Consider the following 15,977-nt stretch of genomic DNA (forward strand, 5'->3'; position numbering starts at 1 on the left):
TATCTTTCTTTCTCCCACCTCCAGGTGATCTTCCATACATTTTCTCCTTAATCTCAAAGGCATAAAAGAAACTGCAAAACTGTTATTCTCCAAAGCATTTGAGATCTTGCTTACTCACAATTGTCATTTTGTTTTGGTTCAAATAAACTCTTTAAAAAATTTTTCTATAGGTATGGACATTTCTTATGTTGATAACTAAAATGATAGTTCTAATACGATTCCAAAAATGTACTTTTATGATGCCTACATTTTCACAGTATGGGTGCTCTCAATCCCCTATGAAACTCGAAAGCTAGAATTAATGGACATTGCCTTTAGAATTCCCATGCCTTAGAGCAGTGATGGCGAACCTGACACGCGTGTCAGCACTGACACGCGTAGCCATTTCTGATGACACGCGGCCACTGAGGCGGCCGCATGCCGAGGATGAAACATTTGCTGCTGCTGAGGATGAAACATTTGCGAAATAATGTTTTTTCCTCAAAGTGACACACTACCGGAGTTATGCTCAGTTTTTTGGCGAAGTTTGACACACCAAGCTCAAAAGGTTGCACATCACTGCCTTAGAGTGATTTTTTTTCTTACATAAATAATCTAAGAAGAAATTAAAGTATAGTATTTCAAATATATTTAAAATCACAACAGTCACATGGTTTCTGAATGCAATTCAAGAGCAATATGAATCAATAGGTCATTTTATACTGCTATTATAACATTCTGCAGTATTTCCTTTATTTCTATCTATGGAATTTATCATTTTTAATGAAAGATGAAACAGAGGGCCAGAGACCATGGGATACCAGGATACAGGCTTTTATTGGAGATCACCCTGCCGGCCGCCTTCCAGAGGGGAAAAGGGAGAGAGAGAGAGAGCTTGCCGGGGTGAGAGTGCCTTTTAAGGAGAGGGGACGGGGCTTAGGGCACTCAGCACACGCTGATTGGTGGTTTCATGTAAGGCACATGATTAGGCACCTAGGGATTTAGGAATTGGGGGCTTAGGGTATATGGCAGGTGCTGATTGGTGGTTCAATGTACAGTCCATATAAGGTGTTCAGGAATGTCCGGCTGCAGGTGGAGTTTATGTCATACTCCGTCCATCAGTTGAGGGAAGGGAGGATCTATCATTTAATATATTGTTCTAATGTCTATGTAAATCTTAAATAAAAATTACGTACTATTAAAAACAAGACAACAGGCCTAAAATGGAGTCGCTTATGCTAGGTCTCACATTACTTAGTTACTGTTTTGGCTCTCCGCGAAATGGAATCTTAAACCAATCAATCAGGAACTGCCTGATCAGCACTAGTTAGGTTTGCCTTATACACCCCAGCCATCCCCTAAAGGAAATTAACCTTTCCATAACCAACTCACTTTTTTTTCCTAGTATAACCTTTTTGTTTTGACTCCCTTCTGTCTATAAAAGTCTGTCATTTTATACAGTTCCTCCAAGCTCCTTTCTACCTGCCATATTAGATGCTGCATGATTCATAAATCATTGACTAAAGCCAAGAAGACATTTAAAATGTACTCAATTGAGTGTTGTTTTTAACAATCTACAGATAATAATATTGTCATTCAATGTACATAGTAGGTAATTAATAAATAATCTGTGGATAAAACATTGATATTTCGTGAACATCCTTTTCCTCATCAATCTTTCATCATATGAGGATGTGGAAGAAAAAGGGGCCACATGCTAACTTGCCAAGCTCAGGGAAGGCCTGCATGGTGGTCTTGCAAACTCAGAGACCTAAAGTAACCACAAAGGAAGGTCTGAAATTAAAGCTTTAACTAAAAGTAGTTTATGGTGGGTAGTCACATCCTAAGCCAATATCTTACTTGACAAAGATCAACTTCGATCTTTACTGAGCCTAAGATAACATGTGAAATGGGGGTAACTTGTAACTTCCCTTTTTATGGACCCCTTGTGGCACAACCAAATGGGGCCTGGGCACCTGAACAGATACCACAAATTCCTTCATTGTTATTGTTATCATTTTAATTGTTGACTGTTAACTATCCTGTATCCACCTAAGTAAAAGAAGTATGTGCCCATCATTTTACTTTTATCCAATCCCAGAGGTTTCCCTGCTTTGCTTTCTCCTGCCTCCCTAATCTAGCACCAATGGAGTTCATGTAACCCACTTACATCTCTTTTGATTGTAATGTATAAAAAAAGGTGCAAAACTGCCATTCTCCGGAGCATTATCCCAGTGAGAAGCTCTGAAGGGCGATTAGGGCCAGCAACTGTCACTCTCACTCACTGACAGTGCTGAGTGATCGGGGCCAGCACCAGATGCTGGCAGTGGGTGTGAGCTGCGGCTCCAGTACTGGCAGTAGGTGTGAGCTCCTGGTAGGACCGTGTTGTGCAGGAGCAAAGAATATTCAGTAACCACCAGAGGCTTGCCCTGAAGATAGCCACCAGCACCCGCCTTCATCTGGCGCCCCCACTCACCTGCTCCACCATCCCGCTGCAGCCGATGCCTTCCATGTTCCACACTCTGCTGCCTGCTGCCGATGCCCGCTATGTTTCATGCATGCCTCCTGGTGGTCAGCACACATCATAGCGACTGGTTGTTTGGTTGTTCCGCCATTTGATCTATTTGCATGTTAGTGTTTTAGCTACCGTATTTTCCGGCGTATAAGACAACTGGGCGTATAAGATTTTCCTGGGTTAAAAAGTCATCTTATATGCCAGAAAATATGGTAGTCCAATATATCTAATCCATTATATCTAATCCCATCAATATAGTCCAATGTACCATATTTTCCGGCTTATAAAATGACTTCTTAACCCAGAAAAATCTTATATGCCCAGTCGTTTTATACGCCGGAAAGTACGGTATATAGATTATTGCATTAATATTCATACAAACAACTGTAAAACTACTTTTGTCCCGACCTGCACATGTTATTAAAATCTGTTTTTCTCTTATTAATCTTTTATTCTGGGGAGGACAGTCTCAGCCAAGGTAGAATCAAAATGATTACCTCCCTATCACCATATATAAAACATTATAAAAAGCATATAAAGTCTCCTTATTCTGTAACCAAAAGGCAGTTTTGGTTGCCTGCTGCAATTAAAGCCAAACTCATGAGATAGGTCCTGGTGCAAAATGAAGGAGGTTTATTCAGGTTCCCTGACCTGGGAGAATGGTGTACTTGTGTCTCAAAGATCATCCTCCATTTCTGGCTTAAGCCTGTGGTTCCTTTAGGGATGAGGCAGAGCTTTTTTTCTCTATCCAATTATCTTGCTAGCTTTTGGGGCCCTGGAGTCCATTCAACTTTCTAGCTTTTGGTGCACTCAGTGTAAGAACCTCCCCCTGAGCCATCTTGGCCAATGACAGAGACTCCCCAGGCTCCCTGACTGTCTACGGCAAGCATGTCAAACTCAAAGGCTAACACAGGCCAAGTAAACAAGGTTTAAGTTTATGTGGGCCGCAAAAAAACAAAAGCTTCCATTTTCATAGAAATGTAGGTTTATTTCAATAGAGACATGCTGAATACAATGGGCTGAAATAAATGAGTAATCGTTAACAAAAAATAGAACATTTTAATAAAAATTAATATTTTTTCTTGAAGATCAACTTACCAGACACTGAATAACCACACAAATTAATAAGTGTAACGCAAATAAACCTATTTTTCTTGTTTTCCGAAAGCGAAATATTTCCTGTTGCGCACACCAAACAAGTCAGTCCAAGACTAATGACATGGCAATCGGCTGCTAAAATATTCACTGCTAGTATTAGTGGAGAGAAATGGTGCCCCTTCACTTAAGGCGAGTAAGGGAAATGAATGCAACAGTCATTAGTGATCAGTCATTAGTGAACGTTGTAGTTTGTTACTAATAATTATGTATAACAGGATATTTTTAAAATTAAGTTATTAACTTTTAATTAAAACATTTCTTACATACCGTTATATTGGCTGGGCTGCAAAAATATTCGTTGTGGGCCACATGCAGCCTGGGGGTCGTGAGTTTGACATGCTTGGTCTATGGTGTCAGGGTCATGGCTTGGGGGAGTGGGGGCAGCAGAACCCGGGGTCACAAAGCCTAGAGACTAGGCAGCCCCATGCTGAACAGGGCCCTCATACATCCGAGGAAGCTGGTTGAAGTTTGTGAGGCACCCCTGGTCCAGGCACGTCCTGTCCTCTGCATAGCCTACAGGTGACCTGCCTGCCCCTCCGATGTGGCCGGCCAGCCTTTTTCACCCTGCCACCAGCTGCCTAAGCTCTGACTGTCTACAGTAAGACTTCATTGCTTTACTCATTACCAAAGGAATTTGAACACTCTAATTTCAAATCTCTAAGCCTTTCCCCTTCATTAGTGGAGATAAGATTTTTGTCTTTTACCTGAATGGATTATTTTAGAGATGGAATTTTGATGTTTAATTTTAAATTTCTGTGATCAGTAGCATTTCCAATGGCATATGAAGTACTATAATGTTTTATGAATAATATGCCAGGTACTGCTGTTACCAAGCAAGGACCCACTGCCTAATGTGCATAGGAGCCAATACTATAGCATCAGCTTTGGGATAAGAAAAAGCTTTTATTGCTAAGTCAACCTGCAAGGAAACAGGAGGCATGGCTCAAATCTGTCTCCCTGATCTGGGGTCTGGACGTTTTAAGGATTAGGGCAAACAGGTTTGTATGTGTTAGTGATAGTGGGGCAAGTTTTGATGAGAGGGTTTTGAAACTTGGCCCCTTATAGTGTAGGGTTGAGGGACTAGAAAAAGCACAAAGGACTTCTAATCTGGCAGAATTTAATTGGTCAGTTCTACAAAGTCCAAATTTGGTCTAGGCACAGGATCTGCCTTACTGAAGAACTTCTTGCTTCATAAAGAGCTCCAGTGGCCACACTTCTGTTACCTGAGTACCATAGACTGAAGATTTTTGGTTCCAGGTTCATCCTGAGGACAGGAGTAGCACATTCCCAGTGCTTTCTCTGAAAAGTAACTCAAGTATTGCATTAATCATCAATCTGCTTAAAGGGAACATAACTGGTTTTATGCTAGTCAATATGATTTGTGCCTTGTTTCATCATGATATTGCTTTATTATGTATTTCTTTCTGATCTTAACTAAATCCATGCTTTGGCATATATTATTGGAAAACAGACCTTGTGTGAAAAAGGCATTTCTATTGAAAATGGCTTTAATTCATACAAACAGAGACAGTAAGAGAAAGGGGCAGGGTGTGGCTTCTAGGAGCAAGTGCCTCTAGTCTTAATATGGTTGCCTGTCTAAACTTTTCTCCTCAAGGCTGCAAGGCCAAAATTACATGTTGGCAGAACTGGCTGTGCCTATGAAGGGTTAAAGAAAAAGCTTACTGCTACCATTGCTTTGGATTAATGATCTACAACTCTATAGGGCTAAATCAAGTGAAAGGATAAAAAGAAGAAAATATGCTGGGTCAGTCCTTTGAAATTGCTATTCTTTGTGAAATAGCAAATACCACTGACATGACCATCTAAAATAAGTACTTATTACTATCCATCTAGTTTCAAGTATAGACTTAAAATCAGTGGAATGATTTTTAATGCTACACTTGCTTCAGAGAAAATTATTACAAAAAACAAACTTCCTTTAGCAAGTATTCAAAAGCAGCTTGTACTATCTGTACCTATCGAAATTGCTTAATTTAATAACTAGTAGCAAGATTATTTGCATATATCTTTATTTACACAAAACAGTTAATTATTATGTTTATTTAAACATTTAAGTCATTTTTTAAAAAATGATTTTAGAGAGAGAGAGAGAGAGAGACATCAACTTGTTGTCCCACATATTTATGCATTCATTGGTTGATTCTTTCATGTGCCCTGACTGGGGATTGAACCTGTAAACTTGGTGTACCTAGATGACGCTCTAACCAACTGAGCTACCTGACAAGGGCTATTTAAATATTAAATGTTTACTATAACTAGTATTTTTTGTTGGTAGTTTCAGTCTATGGAGGCAAGTGAATTTTAATGCTACTGCTGTACTTTTTATATTAACAGTACAGCTCATCCATGATGTTGCAATGTGCAAGAATGTCTCTATCACATCTGAGGATATTAAAAGTCATTTTTTAGTTACTGTGAATGCTGCATCCATTTGCAGCTAGGGTTCAAGGTCTGGAGAAGGGTCTGACACACAAATAAATATACTAGACAAGAAATATAAATTTAGAAGGCATGGGAGAGCCAGGTGGATAAATTCCTTCTAGTGGAGAAGCTTGCTGAAACCCAGGACCCATCATCTTTTATTTACTTGAATACACATTTGTCCTTTAGGAATACAAACAGGCATATCAAAGGTAAAGTTTGGTAAACAGTAAAAGGATTATCAGGTTAGGGCCTTTGGTCGGCAAACTTTGGCTCGCGAGCCACATACGGCTCTTTGGCCCCTTGAGTGTGGCTCTTCCACAAAATACCACGGCCTGGGCGAGTCTATTTTGAAGAAGTGGTGTTAGAAGAAGTTTAAAAAATTTGGCTCTCAAAAGAAATTTCAATTGTTATACTGTTGATATTTGGCTCTGTTGACTAATGAGTTTGCCGACCACTGGGTTAGGGGGTTGCCTTCAGCCATTTTGCCAACAGCAGGGTAATATAATGCTGATTTTCAGCCTTGCTGAATATCAAAGTCCATTAGCCTTCTAGTGGATTTCTCACATTTATATGTTAACTACTGTTGGTCTTTGCCTCCAGCAGTTACTGATAAAAAAAGTTTCTATTTATTTATTTATTTATTTATTTATTTATTTATTTATTTATTTATTTATTTATTTTTAATGGATCAAAAACACTTACAAGTTTCCCTATCATATGTAATTGCTACTTGTGTTTCAATATCCTTGAGTTGGGGGAACAGGAACAGAGTTACAGCTACCCTTCTGGGCATTGCAATATCCCAGACTGCATACTATCTGCAACCCCAGAAGTCACTGTTGTTGATGAACATGAACATTTCTAGGCTAAGTGTTAATGAACTAATTTAGTGCCTTAAAATGGTTTTTAAGTTTGATCTAAATGTGCCTAAGTCGCTGCAAGTGAATATCTTCCAATGATTGTATTACATCAGAATAAGATCTTAGAACATGTCTGTAGACCATGTAAAATTTCCATAAGTATTCACCATGTATTGAAATATATGCCCACTTATCAAAACCATAAATTTATATAAATTATTTTCACACAATTCATCTGAGTTATTGGATATCTGATAATTGGGTGAAGTAAGCAATGATTACAATTCCTATAAAACATTTGAGAAATTAGAAAACCTCCTTTAATATCTACTTTCACTATTTAAAAACAGTAACTTTGATTAATATCTAGCAGTACATCCCTAGCCAGTTTGTCTAAGTGGATAGAGCATTGGCCCACAGACTGAAAGGTCCTACCTAGGTTTGATTCTAGTCAAGGGCATGTACCTTGGCCCTGGTTGGGGTGTGTGCATGCAGGAGGCAACCAATCAATGTGTCTCTCTCACATCAATGTTTCTTTCTCTGTGTTTCTCCCCCTTCCACTCTTTCTAAAAATCAATGGGAAAATATCCTCTGGTGAGGATTAACAAAACAAAAAATATCTAGCAGTACATATTTCCAAGAGTGTATACCTATGGGAAAATTCTGTAATCTATTTTTAACATAGTTAAAAAAAACATTTTAGGAATGAATTGTGTCAAAATTGAAAAATGTATTCCCTAAACATATTTAAGTTTGGGCAAAATTTTGTTAATATATGTATGTATAAGTATGTGTATGTATGTATACTCTTAATTTATATACTTTTTGGCTTAATGGATACATATAAATAAACTAGAGGCCTGACACATGAAATCTGTGCAAGGAGCTCGACCCTGACAGCCATGCAGCTTGCCTTGGCCCTCGCAACCCCAGCTTCATTCGGAAGGTCGTCCGGAAGGACTTCTGGTCTAATTAGCATATTACACTTTTATTATTATAGATATGATTACAAAATTTACAGAGACAAAACATAAATGTTCATAAAGCTACACAGATTTCTTCAGAACAACAAATAACTTTTCCTTAGCTCCCAAAGAGTTGAACTTCTATATATGGTAGGATGTGATGGTAATACAATCATTATGGTAATGCAGGTAATGCAGCCTTATAATGCCTAATAAAGCTGAGCTGAGAAATTATTTGTAAACCATAGGAACCATTAGCTGTTCTGCCGTTTACATCTTTAATGGTTAATTCCAAAGATTCTGAGCAGAAGCAATAGCACTAGATATATTATGTGAATCAACATCTGCAACCTGCTGGTAACCAAAAGCTAAAACTCCTACTGTGATGGCACGAAGCCATATAAACTCAGCATGCTCATTCTCATTAAACCATTCTTTAGAAATATGTAATGTACTTATTTTAGAAGGCAGCCATGAACTAGCTAAAACATAAACTAAGTAATTTTTATAGCTTATTTTCATTTTATCTCTTAGAAGAGTTCAGAATGTTTTTAATGAGCATACAAAAAGAAGGGATAGTTATGTTTTGAAATACCTGGAATCAATCTATTCTAATGCAGAGATTTTTTTTTAAAGAAACAGTAACTCAGACTGAGGTCATAGCTGGCCATAAAAGTTACTAATGGAGGCCATCAACACTGCTTTAAAATGGAATTTCCTGCTAGAGTTCCTTGTTAGGATGTATTTCCTCAATCAGCTGGTTAGATATCTGAAATCTTACCATGTAATGTGTGTTCTCATTGGTTAGAGCAATGCTACAGAAGAATTTTTGGTTGCCTGTGAATTACTAGCTTAAAGGTTTTGAATATTTACACCTAAGCAAGGGAACAACTGGGCTATAATAAAATGACCACAGAGACTTGGGAAACCAGAAGAAGGTCTGGCATCACTTTCACAGGGAGTATGATTGCAGAAGGTGGGGTCATCTGTGGACCCCTGGTATTGGAGAACGGGATCACAAGGAAAGGAAAAAGTAAATTAACCAGGAATTGTGATGTATCAAGTGCAGCATAAAACATCCTTAACTTATTTAATATTTCAAAGTTACATGATCTCTTTCAGAATATTCCTGTTTGTATGCAAGTCCAAAGATACAAAAATATACAAACTTTATTTATATTACTTTGCTTTATACATTTTAAATAAGATGTCAATGAAATCCATCCAAAATATATCTGCTCAATATCAATAACAGACTTGTAATGGTAAAATTGCTGACAGGTTTCCATCATGTACCAATATGGATACCTAACTCTAGGCTGTGGATACGTGAGAGGCATTAGAAACATCAAGTGTTAAGGTTATGTATGTACTTATGCACAACAAACAGAAAAATAATATTCTAAATACATGTTTCAAAACATCTTACAGCCTGGCCTGCCTGGTTCAGTGGTTGAGCGTCGACCTATGAACTATGAGGTCACAGTTCAATTTCTAGTCAGGGCATATGCCCAGGTTGCGGGCTCAATCCCCAGTGTGCGTGTGTGTGTGTGGGGGGGGAGGGTCATGCAAAAGGCAGCCAATCAATGATTATCTCTCATCATTGATGTTTCTATCTCTCTCTCCCTCTCCCTTTCTCTCTGAAATCAATAAAAAATATCTTACAAATGTCTGCCCACTCTAATAGTTAATAAAATGAAAATTTTATTTTCAAGTATTGATAAATTTAGAATAACTTTCCATCATATGTTTTCTCAAACAACAGAGAATAAGATGAAAGTACTCAAACATATAGTATCTAGTAAATAATTTGAGGTTAAAAGTGATTTCTGAACTTGAAAAATATGCAACCACTGCTCTTCAGCTTGAATATAGTCTAAAATAGAGAATCGTAGGATCCTACTAGTTTCTGGAAAACTGAGATAAAGGTAATTTAGAATAGAATAAAGGCAAGTGTCATTGCAAGCATTAAAGTAGAACTACCTTTAGTATTTTTAATAGGGGAGAAATTAATTCAACTTCTTTCAATGGAAGCTTCTTTCTGTAGATGTATCTAGTAGTAACAGGAAAGCAGTATGTCTAACAAGGCACTGGAAAAGGTCAGATTCCAATATCTATAAACATCTACAGTATGTGCTGGTGGCTATAAAATGCAGTTGAAGACTGATTCTCATAGTTACAGGGGATATGTTTTTAAGATCATGGAGCTAACTTTTGCTGCTGAACTTGAATATCCTATAATAATAAAGAGCTAATATGCAAATAGTTGTCATGTCCTCATGCCCTTGCATCCTCACACTGGGGCTGGGAGACCTGAGGCTGGGTCAGGGGACCTGAGGCTGTGTTCCCTGTCCCGGCGCCAGGTCCAGGGGACCTGAGGCCACACCCCCCACCCCAGCGCCAGGGCCAGGGGACCTGAGGCCGTGCCCTTTGCCCCAGTGCTGGGCTGGGGGACCTGAGGTTACTCTGGGGGACCTGAGGCCATGCCCCCTGCCCAGCAGGGCTTGATAGGGGACCTGAGGCTGCGCCCCCTGCCCTTTGGGGCTTGACAGGGGTGGGGCCAGCCAGGTCTGGGTCTTGTGCAATTTCGAGGCACGCACAGGTGGGTGGGGACTTGACTCTGGGTCCCACAGCGTGCCCCAGACTCTGACAGAAGGGAGATTTTTACATACATTTTACTTTCTTTCATCTCTCACACTTCCATTATAGAGAAAGGGCAAATAGCAATATTGAAATATTTCCTCTAATTAATTCCCTTTTAATGTGCATGAATTTTGTGCACCAGGCCACTAGGCTATAATAATAAAAGCATAATATGCTAATTATACCAGACAGCCAAACAACCTTCCGGACGACCTTCTGGACCACCTTCCAGACAAAGCCCTGACTGCGAGGGCTGAGCCCCTTGCACGAATTTCATGCATTGGGCCTCTAGTTAGAAAATAAAACCCTTAAAGTATAATAAACCCTGAAATTAACTACCACCACTGTAGTTCTTTACCTCCCTACAGCATCAATCTGATTTACTTGCCATTGTGGGGTCCAGAACAAGCCACCCCAGAATGCACCTCAATGGGATGCAGATTACTTTGAGCTAAAGGTAATTTTAGCTTCACACTCAAAAGAAACTTTTACTCTCTCCCCCTTTTAACTATCAAGAGGAATTTGAATTAGAAACCTTAACATTAGAAATTATCAGAGATAACTTCTTTTGACCTATCTATAGAGCATGGCAAACTTCTATCTGCTCTTCTTATCATCCTGCAATGGCCCTTTGAAACATTATCTCATCCCAGACCTCAATCCCCTTTTTCTATCGCTGAACCTCTCCTGAATGTGTGGCCTCTGACTCTCTCATGTATCTGGGGTTCCCATACATATGTATGTATTAAATTTGATCATTTTATCTTGCTAATCTGTCTCATGTCTAATTACTAGGCCAGCCAGAAGAACCTTGATGGTAAAGTTTATTCTTCCCCTACACCATCAATCTGGCTTATTTATTTACAAATCTCTCTACTACTGCACTTTCTCATTTCATAGTCAACTTGCACATAAATATCACATATCTTCCATCTGACTGGAAGCTCTTTATTGTTTAAAACCAGCACACAGTATATAAAAGATGCTTGAAAGTTTTGACAGTAAACATGGATCAAGATAGATGTATGGGGAATGGATGGATGGATAGATGAAGGATAGATGGGTGGATTAGGAGAGAGTTTGACCCTGGCATTTAAGATAAATTTAAACTATGAGAAAAGACTGATTTGCAACTAACTATAGGGAACCCAAGTGTATAACTTCAATCCCTAATTGTCATAAATTCAGTTTGCTACTAGCAGAGTCTAGGATATAGGAGATTTATTAGTGATCAATTTCTGTGTAAGGAATGGAGAAGAAGCAGATTTGGGCAGAGAAAGAAGCAAAATTGCTACACAGGCCCCCTGAGGCCTTGGCCAACATTGCCAGGAGTTCTGGATTGCCCTTCAGAATTTTGGGCATCAGTCTTAAATGTCACAGCCTCTATACCCTGACTCAATCATTCAGAAGATGGTGGGGTTTAACCTACGGCCAGATGACTGAGGAAGAAACTCTAGTACTTCACAAATGGAGGCAGTAGCCTGACTACAGTACTCATGGTTGGGCAGCATGTCATACCTTAAAGAGAAACTAGGAGGTGAAGCTCATGTATTTCACAGTAATCAACCCATTTTTATAATGTGACCTTAGGTGAAAAGGTAAAATTATATTAATATTATTAGTGGGATCCTGGTTTGAACATAAGTGGGATATCACATAAAGGGGCTGGGGATAGGTAGGATTTAGGGGAAGTAAAAAACCAAATTTTAATTAAAAAACAAAATAGCACTGTTGAATGTTGTTAAGTAGAGAACTGGTCTAGTCTAAAAGTTTTGGTTCTCTTTCTCAAAACAAATAACTAGAGCCACCTTGATTTGTCTGAAGTGTACAGAAGCACAGAAATACCTCTGGTTTCCTTGCTTTTGAAAAAAATATATCATAAAAGAAAATGATTGCTGCAGCTCGTAACATGGAAGCTAAGAATCCATTTTTTTCAAAATCCTGAAGTGAGTTATAAGTATATGTTAAATATAAAATTAATGTCCAGGATGTTCGTCTCTGTTAATAGTACTGAGATTGGTGAGAAAGGGGGGAACACAGGTCACTTTATCCTGACTCTAGGATGTGTGCTTGCCTGACAACCAACATAGCTTATTATAAAAGCTTCCACCAGTGCCCCTGTGTTGAAACATCCAAACATGTAGAGAATTTTGATAAGAGTTTATTTGCGTCAAACTGATGACATATACCAGGGGGCAAGATCTCAAATGCTCCAGAGAATAATAATTTTGCATCTTCCTTTATGCGTTTGAAATTAAGGAGGGAATGTAAGGAAGATTACATGGAGGTGGAAGAAAGCAAGACAGGGATGGGGTTACAGGATGTTTAATAAGATTATGTCCTTATTTTATGGGTGGTTATGCCTTTGATGGGTATTACTTTGGGCATCTCAAAGCTATCTTAACCTAGATGCACAAGAACAATGGACAGGGCTTGCTTAAAAACCTTTCACTAAAGAAGTTACATGCCTAGGATATGTCTACCTACCATGACCTGTCCAGTTAGAAATTTATGATTTATTACAGCACCCCTTTTTCATCCACACCTGCCATCCTATTCTCTTCTGACCTATTTCTCTAATGCTTCTGTACCAGACTAATTTTCTGAAAACATACCATAATCTTTCAGTCTCCTGCTCAAGAACTTGAAATGGCTGCCTAGTGCTTACTGATCAATTATAGCAATTACATAGCTCAATAATCCCTACTTAATGTATTTCCTATGCTCCAGCCCCTAATATTCATTACCTCCAAGCCCATTGCCAAGTTGCTTTTACCTATTTCACTTTTAGGCCTGCTTAAAAGTTTACCTGACCTGTTTCCTCCACCTTCCCGATCCTGTCCAAACTCTGTTTTTGGTACGTCATCTCTGGTAATGTAATCTGGGTCTTTTTCCTTGTACTCTGTGGTTATACGAAAATACCACACATACTATTAACTGAGTGTGTTTTTTTGTTGTTGTTGTTTTGTTTTTTTAAATATATTTTATTGATTTTTTACAGAGAGGAAGGGAGAGGGATAGAGAGCCAGAAACATCGATGAGAGAGAAACATCGACCAGCTGTCTCCTGCACACCCCCCCCACCGGGGATGTGCCCGAAACCAAGGTACATGCCCTTGACCGGAATCGAACCTGGAACCTTTCAGTCCGCAGGCCGATGCTCTATCCACTGAGCTAAACCGGTTTCGGCTATTAACTGAGTTTTCTGAGTATTTCAAATAGTTATGGACCAAATGCTTTGAAAACAACTGAAGGAGAAGGACAAGTACTGTATCTTATACAACACAGAAAATAGTCATTTTTCTAAGCTTTCAGTGTTGACAGACCTGACACTAAATTTTAGATTCTCTCCTTTTAGTGGTATTATGTCTCCAAATTACAGTTTCCTTATAATCAAAATGGGCCTAAGAGCTATTCTCATCTCAGGATGACTTTTATGCAAAATTTTCAATGAGACTGTGTGGCTGACAAATAATGAGTGGTCGATAAATGTATTATTATTAATTAGCCTCTAAGGACAAAATTGAAAGCATTGTTTTTTGAAAGCCTGGCTCAGTAACATGTGAAAATAGACTTTTACCACATTCCCATCAACAATGTGCAATACATACATACTAAGTTGCTAAAAGATATTTTGCAGACAGAATCTGACAGGTGTGAGAAGAATGGATATATCAGTCAAACCCCTCCATAGAAAAATTATGATTCTCAAAATCAGCCCAGCCTGCCCTCCACCATCTTGAGAGTCACTCACTTTGGAAGCTAGGGGAAATGTTTAGAAGGCATTTGCCATTGTTCAGGCCAAAGCTGTCAAGAATTAGAACTGAATACAGGAGGTAGCATTAAGAATAGACATAAGGAATGAAATGAGGAAAGACAATAAAGGAAGAAATGATAGAATTTGCTGTTCCAGAAATATTGCTTAGCATAGCTAAGAGATTAGCACTAAGCTAATAGAAATATTTCTTCTCTTGATTAGAAAATTCAAAAAGTTCCCTCAGAATACTGTGACATTCAAGGTTTAGACTAGAAAACAAGGTAATCAGGAAACAAAAGACAGCATTTACACTGTCACTTAATAGTAATAAAAGTAAATGTCAGTTCTGGGTCTGAGCAATGTCTCTTTGAAACCTTATAACATCTCTAAGATGTAGTCACTAATATTACTTCCTATTAGAAAGGAAGAAACAAGGCTTGGCTTAGATAGGTTCAGTAATTTTTATAAAGTCACATAGCTGGTAAATATCAGAGGCACGACTTGGGTCTGGGTCAGTCCTATTCCAAAGCCCATTGATTAAACCTCAGTTATTCCACTTTCTATGTGGTGTAATATGATTTGCTCAAATGGAAATGGTGATGCCCCAATCCTTATGGTTTCTTCATTTTTTTCTCAACTTTATCTGTATGTGACTTTAAATGCTTTCCTTTTATGCAAATCTTTCAAGCAGTTAAACCAACAACAAACATATATTGGGAGTTACTGTGTGCCAGAGATAATTATAGGTGCTTTTTCTGTATTTTTTAAAATCTTCACAGTTAACCTTCGATGCAGGCATCATCATCATGATCATCATCATTATTGCCATCATCATCGCCACCATCATCATCATTATCGTTCACACTTAATAAATGAGGAAGCTGATGCACAGACAGGTAAGTGTTGTTGTCAGCGGTGGCACCAGAATTCAAATCCTGGTTAGAATTTTCACTCTAACACAATGCAAAGATTATCTTGCCAGGATTTTGTCTGTTTTTCTTTAGTTGTTTTTTGTTTTTAATTATTATTTAATTTTGCCTTGTTGGTTTCAGACCATCATTCCAGTCTGTCAAGAATATTTGAATTTTTATTCTCTCATCCATTTATTAGGTAGCTTGCCCATGTTTTTAGCATCTGCAAATTTGATGTTTAATTAGCACTTTCCTTTTTTTTTCTGGCTTTAGTAATGACAGTAAAAAAAATGTAGATATTTAAGTTGCAAAATGTGACAATCTAAAATATATATACATTGTGAAGACTATCAAGTAAAGTTAATTAATACATCCATCACCTCACATAGTTACCATCTTAAGGACACAAGATCTATTTTCTTAGCAACTTTCAAGTATATTATACAGTATTAATAACTATAGTCCTCATACTGTCCATTAGAGCTCCAAAATTCATTCATCTTATCAATGAAAGTATGTACCCTTTGACCAACATCTCCCCAGTTCCCCCCCACCCAGCCCCTGGCAAACACCATTCTAGTCTTCTAGTCTCAGGTTCTGTGAGTTTGATGTATTTAGATTCCATATATGTGAGATCATACAATATTTGTCTTTCTGTAACTGGCTTATTTCACTTAGCATAATGTTCTCCAGATTCATCCATATTGTCATAAATGTCAGTATTTCCTTCTTTTTATACCTAAAT

The sequence above is a fragment of the Cnephaeus nilssonii genome, assembly GCF_951640355.1.
Source record: "Cnephaeus nilssonii genome assembly, chromosome: X".
Classification (NCBI taxonomy): Eukaryota; Metazoa; Chordata; class Mammalia; order Chiroptera; family Vespertilionidae; genus Cnephaeus; species Cnephaeus nilssonii.